Here is a 9,656-nt window from a genome sequence, read left to right on the forward strand (position 1 = left end):
AATGGGTGGTGTTTGGTTACATGAATAACTTCTTTAGTGGCGATTTGTGAGATTTTGGTGCACCCATCACCTGAGCTGTATGGCACCCAGTTGTTAGTCTTTTATTCCTTACCCCCTTCCTGCCATTTACCCTGAGTCTCCAAAGTCCATTGTGTCATTCTTACGCCTTTGCATCCTCACAGCTTAGCTCCCACTTATGAGTGAGAACATATGATGCTTAGTTTTCCATTCCTGAGTTACTTCACTTAGAATAATAGTCTCCAGGCTGGGCACAGTGGCTCACACCCGTAACCCTAGCACTTTGGGAGGATGAGGCACGTGAATCACCTGAGGTCAAGAATTCAAGACCAGCCTGGCCAACATGATGAAACCCCATCTCTACTAAAAATAGAAAAATCAGCTGGGCATGGTGGTGGGTGCCTATAATCTCAGCCATTCGGGAGGCTGAGGCAGGAGAATCACCTGAACCTGGGAGGTGGAGGTTGCAGTGAGCCAAGACCACTCCATTGCTCTACAGCCTGGGTGAGAAGAGTGAAACTTCATCTCAAAAAGAAAAGAAAAGAATTACAGTCTTCAGTGTTATCCAGGCGAATGCCATTAATTAATTCCTTTTTATGACTGAGTAGTATTCTACTGTATACAAATACTACAGTGTCTTTATCCACTCATTGACTGATGGGCATTTGAGTTGTTACAGATTTTTGCAATTGCCAGTTCTGCTGCTGTAAATATGCATGTGAAAGTATCTTTTTCGTATAATGACTTCTTTTCCTCTAGATACCCAGTAGTGGGATTGCTAGATCAAATAGTAGTTCTACTTTTAGTTCTTTAAGGAATCACCACACTGTTTTCCATAGTGGTTGTACTAGTTTACATTCCCACCAGCAGTGTAAAAGTGTTCCCTGTTCACCGCATCCATGGCAACATTTTATTTTATTTTTTTATTACGGCCATTCTTGCAGGAGTAAGATGGTATCACATTGTGGCTTTGATTTATATTTCCCTGATTATTAGCGATGTTAAGCATGGTTTCATATGCTTGTTGGCCATTTGTATATCTTCTTTTGTGAACTGACTATTCACGTCCTTAGCCCACTTTTTGATGGGATTGTTTGCTTTTCCTTGCTAATTTGTTTGAGTTCTTTGTAGATTTGGGATGTTAGTCCTTTGTCAGATATATAGATTGTGAAAATTTTCTCCTGCCCTGTGGGTTGTCTGTTTACTCTGTGGACTGTTCCTTTTGCTGTGCAAAAGCTCTTTAGTTAAGTCCCAGCTATTTATCTTTGTTTTTATTGCATTTACTTTTAGGTTCTTGGTCATGAAATCCTTGCCTAAGCCAATGTTTAGAAGGGTTTTCCAATGATACCCTCTAGAATTTTTACCAATTTCAGATCTTAGATTTTAGTACTTGATCCATCTTCAGTTGATTTTTGTATGAGATGAGAGATGAGGATCCAGTTTCATTCTTCTACATGTGGTTAGCCAGTTATCCCAGCACCATTTGTTGAATAGGGTGTCCTTTCCCCACTTGATATTTTTGTGTGCTTTGTCAAAGATCAGTTGGGTGTATTTAGGTTTATTTCTGGGTTCTCTATTCTGTTCCATTGGTCTATGTGCCTTTTTTATACCAGTACCATGCTGTTTTGGTGATTATGGCCTTATAGTTTGAAATCAGGTAATGTCATGCCTCCATTGCTTAGTCTTGCTCTGGCTATGTGGGCTCTTTTTTGGTTCCATATGAATTTTAGGATTGTTTTTTTCTAGTTCTGTGAAGAATGATGGCAGTATTTTGATGGAAATTGCATTGAATTTGTAGGTTGCTTTTGGCAGTATGGTCATTTTTACAATATTGATTCTACCCATCCATGAGCATGGAATTTGTTTCCATTTGTTTGTGTCGTCTAAGATTTCTTTCAGCAATGTTTTGATGTTTCCTTGTAGAGGTCTTTCTCCTCCTTGCTTAGGTATATTACTAAGTATTTTATTTCATTTTATTTTTGCAGCTGTTATAAAAGGTGTTGAGTTCTTGATCTGGTTCTCAGCTTGGTTGCTGTCGGTGTATAGAAGAGCTACTGATTTGTGTACATTAATTTTGTATCCGGAAACTTTGCTGAATTCTTTTATCAGTTTTAGGAGCTTTCTGGAGGATTGTTTTCTAGGTAAACAATCATATTATCACAAACAGCAACAGATTCGACTTCCTCTTTACCAGTTTGGATGCCCTTTACTTCTTTCTCTTGTCTGATTGATCTGGCTAGGACACTCAATACGATGTTGAAGAGAAATGGTGGGAGTGAGCATTCTTGTCTTGTTCCAGTTCTCAGAGAGCAGAACTAAATGAAATTGCAACAAAAAACATAGAAGATAAATGAAACAAAAGCTGGTTCTTTGAAAAGATAAATAAAATTGATAGATCATTAGCAAGATTACCAAGTAAAGAAGAAAGAAAAATCCAAAGAAGCTCAATTAACTCTTTTAAAAATGCTTTCGGCCGGGCGCGGTGGCTCAAGCCTGTAATCCCAGCACTTTGGGAGGCCGAGGCGGGTGGATCACGAGGTCAACAGATCGAGACCATCCTGGTCAACATGGTGAAACCCCGTTTCTACTAAAAATACAAAAAATTAGCTGGGCATGGTGGCGCGTGCCTGTAATCCCGGCTACTCAGGAGGCTGAGGCAGGAGAATTGCCTGAACCCAGGAGGCGGAGCTTGCGGTGAGCCGAGATCGCGCCATTGCACTCCAGCCTGGGTAACAAGAGCGAAACTCCGCCTCAAAAAAAAAAAAAAATGCTTTCAACTTTTCCCCATTCAGTATTATGTTGGCAGTGGGTTTGTCATAGATGGCTTTTATTACATTGAGGTATATCCCTTGTATTCTGATTTTGCTGAGAATTTTATTATAAAGGGATGCTGGATTCTGTTGAATGCTTTTTCTGTGTCTATTGAGAGGATCATGTGATTTTTGCTTTTAATTCTGTTTATGTGGTGCATCACATTTACTGACTTGCCTATATTAAACCATTCCTGGTATGAAACCCATTTGATCATGGTGTGTTATTTTTTGATATGTTGGATTCAGTTAGCTAGTATTGTGTTAAGGATTTTTGCATCTGTGTTCATCCAGGATGTTGGTCTATAGTTTTCTTTTTTGGTTATGTTATTTCTTGGTTTTGATATTAGGGTGATATTGGGCTTCAAAGAATGATTTAGGGAGGAGTCCCTCTTTCTCTATCTTGTGAAATATTGTCAATAGGATTGTTACCAATTCTTCTTTGAATGTCTGGTAGAATTCAGCTGTGAATCTGTCTGGTCCTGGAATTTCTTTTGTTGTTGTTAGTAGAGTAGCCTTGAATATCTTTTGCTTTTCTGTGGTGTCAGTTGTAATATCTCCCATTTCATTTCTAATTGAGCTTCTTTGGATTTTTCTTTCTTCTTTACTTGGTAATCTTGCTAATGATCTATCAATTTTATTTATCTTTTCAAAGAACCAGCTTTTGTTTCATTTATCTTTTTTATTTTTTGTTGCAATTTCATTTAGTTCTGCTCTGATCTTGGTTATTTCCTTCTTTTGCTGGGTTTCAGTTTGGTTTGTTCTTGTTTCTCTAGTTCCTTGAGGTGTGACATCAGATTATTGAATCTCATTATTCTACAGTCACAAAATGCTATTAATCTTTTTTTAAAACCCTTTTAAAAATGCAAAAGCCGGCCGGGCGCGGTGGCTCAAGCCTGTAATCCCAGCACTTTGGGAGGTCGAGGCGGGTGGATCACGAGGTCAAGAGATCGAGACCATCCTGGTCAACATGGTGAAACCCTGTCTCTACTAAAAATACAAAAAATTAGCTGAGCATGATGGCACGTGCCTGTAATCCCAGCTACTCAGGAGGCTGAGGCAGGAGAATTGCCTGAACCCAGGAGGCGGAGGTTGCGGTGAGCCGAGATCGCGCCATTGCACTCCAGCCTGGGTAACAAGAGCGAAACTCCGTCTCAAAGAAAAAAAAAAAAAAAAAAAAAAGCAAAAGCCATTCTTAGTCTTAGCTCATTTACCATAAAAAGCAAATGACACTCATGCCTGTAATCCCAGAACTTTGGGATGCTGAGGAAGGCAGATCACCTGAGGTCGGGAGTTTGAGACCAGCCTGACCAACATGGAGAAACCTCATCTTTACTAAAAATACAAAATTAGCTGAGGGCAGTGGCACATGCCTGTAATCCCAGCTACTTGAGAGGCTGAGGCAGAAGAATTGCTTGAACCCCGGAGGCAGAGGTTGCAGTGAGCTGAAGTCTTGCCCTTGCACTCCAGCCTGAACAATAAGAGGAAAACTCTGTCAAGGAAAGAAAGAAAGAAAGAAAGAGAGAGAGAGAGAGAGAAAGAAAAGAAAAGAAAAGAAAGAAAGAGAAAGAAGACAATGAATATTTAGGGCAAAGGCTTAAGGGAAGAGACAATTCCGAGAGCAAAGGCCTTGAGAGGGGAAAGTGCTTGAGGACTTTGAGAGGAAAGGATAGAGGATCAAAGGGGTGGAAGCATCACTTTCTGGTGTCCACTTCATTTCCTCTTCTGTGAAAGCTTAGTTCTGATTCACAAATATCATTTGGCTTGATTTCCTCCTCTAAGAGTTCTCTGAGACAGCTTAGATGATTGGCATAATTACTGACCCCCTGCAAATCTAGATGTCTTTCTTTTTCCCTCAACTGTGAAGGATATTTTGCCCAGCGTGACAATCACTGGTGGTATCCTACCCAACAGCTATCTCCTTCTACATTCATGACAGAATCACAATTTTGGTCCAGGAGCCTGAAGAAGATACGAGCTTCCTGTATGCCAGATCCATTGACACGTGATTCATAGGAATTAATTAATTCAAGCGAAAACAAAAAGCTCCCCCTCACCCCACCAAGAAAAAACTGTATATGGTATCAGTGTTCTACTGGATCATGCCAAGGAGAATAAATGAAACACACACAAATTTCTAAATGCTTGCCTATGTTCTCCCAGCTATTAAAATGGTAAGATAAGGCTTTGAACTGAGTTGGTTGTGTTTCAGTGTCTTGGGGCTTAGTCACTATTCTGTTAAAAAAAAAAAAGAATCCAAGTCCAGGCGCAATGGCTCACGCCTGTAATCCCAGCACTTTGGGAGGCTGAGATGGGTGGATCACGGGGTCAGGAGTTCAAGACCAGCCTGGTCAACATGGTGAAACCCCATCTCTAAAAAAAAAAATCCAGATGATGGTAGTAATTATCCCACTGAAAGGTGAGAAAACTGAGTTGAAAAATGTTTATTTGCTAAAATTAGCTAGTGATTAGTTTTAGAATATAACTTTTAAAATACTTAATTTTTCAATGTTTATCCTTGTGTATCTTTTTTCCAAAAATTATAAGCACCCCTTGCATATTCTCATCTAACCTGTATTTTTTTGTTTCTTAATAGCTTATGAATATTCTTCTGTTTTGGGCAAGGTTAATTGTACATTATCATATTAATGGCTCCCTTGTTACTTATTTTATGGAGTATCAAATTTAAGTTACCTGTATATTTTTGTTTTTTCTTAGATTTTTTTTCTGTTTTAACTAATTTCCTGTAGAACAGGGTTCCCAGTCCCTCGGCCACAGATGGGTAGTGGTCTATGGCCTGTTAGGAACTGGGCCACACGGCAAGAAGTGAACAGTGGGAAAGTGAGCAAAACTTCATCTGTATTTGCAGCCACTCCCCACTGCTTGCATTACTGCCTGAGCGCCACCTCCTGTCAGATCAGTAATGGCATTAGATTCTCATAGGAGCACAAGCCCTATTGTGAACTGCAATGTGATGGATGTAGGTTGCACACTCTTTATGAGACTCTAACGTCTGCTTATCTCTCACTGTTTCCCATCACCCCCAAATGGGACAGTCTAGCTGCAGGAAAATGAGCTCAGGGCTCACACTTATTCTACATTATGGCAAGTTGTACAATTATTTCGTTATATATTACAATGTAATAATAATAGAAATAAAGTGCACAATAAATCTAATGTGCTTCTATCAACCCAAAACTATCCCCAACATCCCCTCTGTGGAAAAACTGTTTTCCACCAAACTGGTTTCTGGTGCCAAAAAGGTTGGGTACCACTGCTATAAAGAATATTTTATACATTTTTCACTGCTTCAGTAATTTTCATGGATTACATTTCTAGAAATGGATTCCTGAATTAAAAGAGATGCTTCTCTTAAATATTTATGTAAAATGACTCTCAGAAATGTAAGTGGAGCCGGGCGCGGTGGCTCAAGCCTGTAATCCCAGCACTTTGGGAGGCCGAGGCGGGTGGATCACGAGGTCGAGAGATCAAGACCAACCTGGTCAACAGGGTGAAACCCCGTCTCTACTAAAAATACAAAAAATTAGCTGGGCATGGTGGCGCGTGCCTGTAATCCCAGCTACTCAGGAGGCTGAGGCAGGAGAATTGCCTGAACCCAGGAGGCGGAGGTTGTGGTGAGCCGAGATCGCGCCATTGCACTCCAGCCTGGGTAACAAGAGCGAAACTCCGTCTCAAAAAAAAAAAAAAAAAAAAAGAAAGAAAGAAATGTAAGTGGATTCCTCCCACCAAAAATATTGTGAATGAATATCTTCTTAAAATTTATAATTCTTTTGACTCTTTCCTAGCCCTTAGACCAATGATAACATTTTATTTGTATAATATTCCCATATCTTTTATTTCTCATAAGCTTAGACATGCCTTCAAATATTTGTCATTTTCAACTTTTCCTTTTAAGAGTCTATATTCTTTATCTATTTCTATACATTTTTGTATTTATATGTTGATTTGTTTTAAATTTATTGATTATCTATTAGTTGTATCTAAAATATTTTCCCTTAGTTTATTTGCTGCTTAAATTTGAGGGAGGGAAGTTTACTGAAACCTACTTTATATTTTCTATAATTTGTTAACTATTTACTTCATAATTTGTGTTTTGGCTGTCATGCCTACACACCAAAATTATAGTCACATCAATTTGTAATTTGATAAGTACTCTTCTAGTCTACTTTTAAGTTATACATGTTGTAAACTTTATTTTTTTTAATGTAGGAGAGATGGAAGTTACTTTATTTTTCCAGGTGGTTAACTAGTTAACACAGATTATTGTTTTTACGTAATACTTTTACTGAGATATAATTCATATACTCTACAATTTACTGATTTTAAGTGTACAATTCAGTAATTTCTTTTTTTTCCCTTTGAGACAGAGTTTTGCTCTTATTGCCCAGGCTGGAGTGCAATGGTGCAATCTCGGCTCACTGCAACCTCTGCCTCCTGGGTTCAAGAATCCATCTCCTGCCTCAGTCTCCAGAGTAGCTGGGATTACAGGTGCCCGACACCATGCCCGGCTAATTTTTCTAATTTTTAGTAGAGATGGGGTTTCACCATGTTAGCCAGGCTGGTCTTGAAATCCTAACCTCAGGTGATCCACCTGTCTCACCCTCCCAAAGTGCTAAAATTACAGTGTGAGCCACCACACCAGGCCGAATTCAGTAGTTTCTAGTTTATTCAAGGAGCTATGCAGCCGTTACCACAATCAATTTTAGAGCATTTTCATTGCCCTCAAAAGACACCCATACCCATTTGCAATCATTCATTTTCAGCCACTCCATGGGCTATAAGGATCTTTTCTGTTATTGCACTTGATCTGTATTCTTATTTTATGTAATAAACATGCATTGCTTTTGAAATTACAAAGTAAAAAATGTTTTTAAAAATACTTACATTGGGATTTGACGTTGATCAAACTGATTTCACTTTTTCTGATGCCATGATCAGTTCCTTATTGTTTTACTTTTTAGTCACTCAAGTAATTCCATGTTCTAATGCTTTTCAGTGAGGAGCTAAAACAGAAATGAGGGAGGTCTTTTAAATTAAAGTAGTTCAGTATTTCAACAAAGAGTAAGTCATTACAATAGGAGAAAGTAGCCAAAAATATTTCAAAATAATAAAAATATTTATTTGGATTTAGCAACATTCAGTTACTTGTTGCAGGGTTTGTTGGTTTGTTTGTTTGTTTGTTTGTTTTCTTTGAGACGGAGTTTCGCTCTTGTTACCCAGGCTGGAGTGCAATGGCGGGATCTCGGCTCACCGCAACCTCCGCCTCCTGGGTTCAAGCAATTCTCCTGCCTCAGCCTCCCGAGTATCTGGGACTACAGGTGTGCGCTACCATGCCCAACTAATTTTTGTATTTTTAGTAGAGATGGGGTTTCACCATGTTGACCAGAATGGTCTCGATCTCTTGACCTCGTCATCCACCCGCCTCGGCCTCCCAAAGTGCTGGGATTACAGGCTTGAGCCACCGTGCCCGGCCTTCAGTTTTTAAATATTCAAACAACTGATGATAAATAATGTCAGAAATGAAAGTGTCCCCCTACTCATTCCCTATCTACAGAAATGACCAAAGTTAATATTTTCAGGTATTCCTCTAGATTTTTCTGTACACTGGATGTATGTATAAAGACACAGCTACTTTATACAGAAATGGGATAATGCAATCCATATAATTCTGCCATTTGCCCTTTCCACTTGAACACATTCTTCCACTTCATTTCATGTCAGTTATAGATTTAATTCATTCTTTTTAATGTTCAATTATTACCTACACCAGCACTGTCTAATATAACTTTCTATCATGTTAGAAATGTTTATATCCAAATAGGGAAGGGACAGCGGGGTGTGGGGAGTTGGGGAGAGATAGCATGGGGAGAAATGCCAGATATAGGTGAAGGGGAGGAAGGCGGCAAATCACACTGCCACGTGTGTACCTATGCAACAATCTTGCATGTTCTTCACATGTACCCCAAAATCTAAAATGCAATAACAACAACAACAACAAAATGTTTATATCCATTTTGTCCAATACAGTAGCCACTAGCTGTCTTGGCTAATGAGCCTTTGAAACGTGGCAAGTGTAAGAAACCGAATTTTAAATTTTATTTAATTTTAATAAATTTAAATTTAAATAGCCACAAATAGCTACCATATTGGCAAGCACAGACTAACAATGTCTCAAAAAACCAACATTGAGGTTGATTTGAATTCTTCAGTACTGCAGACACGGCTTTGGTAAGCATTAATGTATCCACATCTTTGTCTTTCATGCCGGCATTTTCGTAGGCTAGATTCTTGTATGTAAAAATGCTGGTTGCTTAGGGTTTGCTTTCACTTTGTGAATGCTACTATACAAAACTGTAGAAAAGCTATAGTCATTTCCGCCAATTATATATGAAAGTTCTCATTTCCCCACATTATCAACAATACTGCGTACCACTCACATTTTTTGTTTTTGAAATTTGATAACTGAAAAAGTATGCCATCTGTTTCCGTAATCAATTTATTGCCTCTCACCTCTCCTTTCACCCTTCAATACATGCTCCCTGCTGTGTGCCCGCGCCTGCGCACTCAGAGCACCGACAACAACCGCCGGAAACCCCCGGGCCGCGCGGTCCCCAGACACTTGGGTTTCCGGCGTCTTCTGCGTTTCCGGCCCTGGACTACAGTTCCCACAGGCCACCGGGCCGAATGACCGTGAGTTTCTGAAGCGCTTTGCGAATTCTAGTGGTTCTTGGACTCCGCGTGTGAGCCGGTAGTTTCGGAAGGTGACATCGAAGCAGGGCGAGGGCGAGGCGAAGAGGACTTTGCGAA

At 39.6% G+C, this 9,656-nt stretch overlaps 1 long non-coding RNA gene across 1 annotated transcript; it reads right to left on the bottom strand.

Annotated features, from left to right (window-relative positions):
• Positions 1–1,635: 1,635 nt before the first annotated feature.
• On the bottom strand, positions 1,636–9,405 carry LOC141581263 (uncharacterized). Its single transcript, XR_012513826.1, has 3 exons — positions 9,287–9,405; positions 7,734–7,852; positions 1,636–2,333 (listed from the first exon to the last, which is right to left on the bottom strand). It is a non-coding gene; the product is annotated as an uncharacterized LOC141581263 (long non-coding RNA).
• Positions 9,406–9,656: the final 251 nt, after the last annotated feature.

Source organism: Saimiri boliviensis, chromosome 14 (assembly GCF_048565385.1).
Source record: "Saimiri boliviensis isolate mSaiBol1 chromosome 14, mSaiBol1.pri, whole genome shotgun sequence".
Taxonomy (NCBI): Eukaryota; Metazoa; Chordata; class Mammalia; order Primates; family Cebidae; genus Saimiri; species Saimiri boliviensis.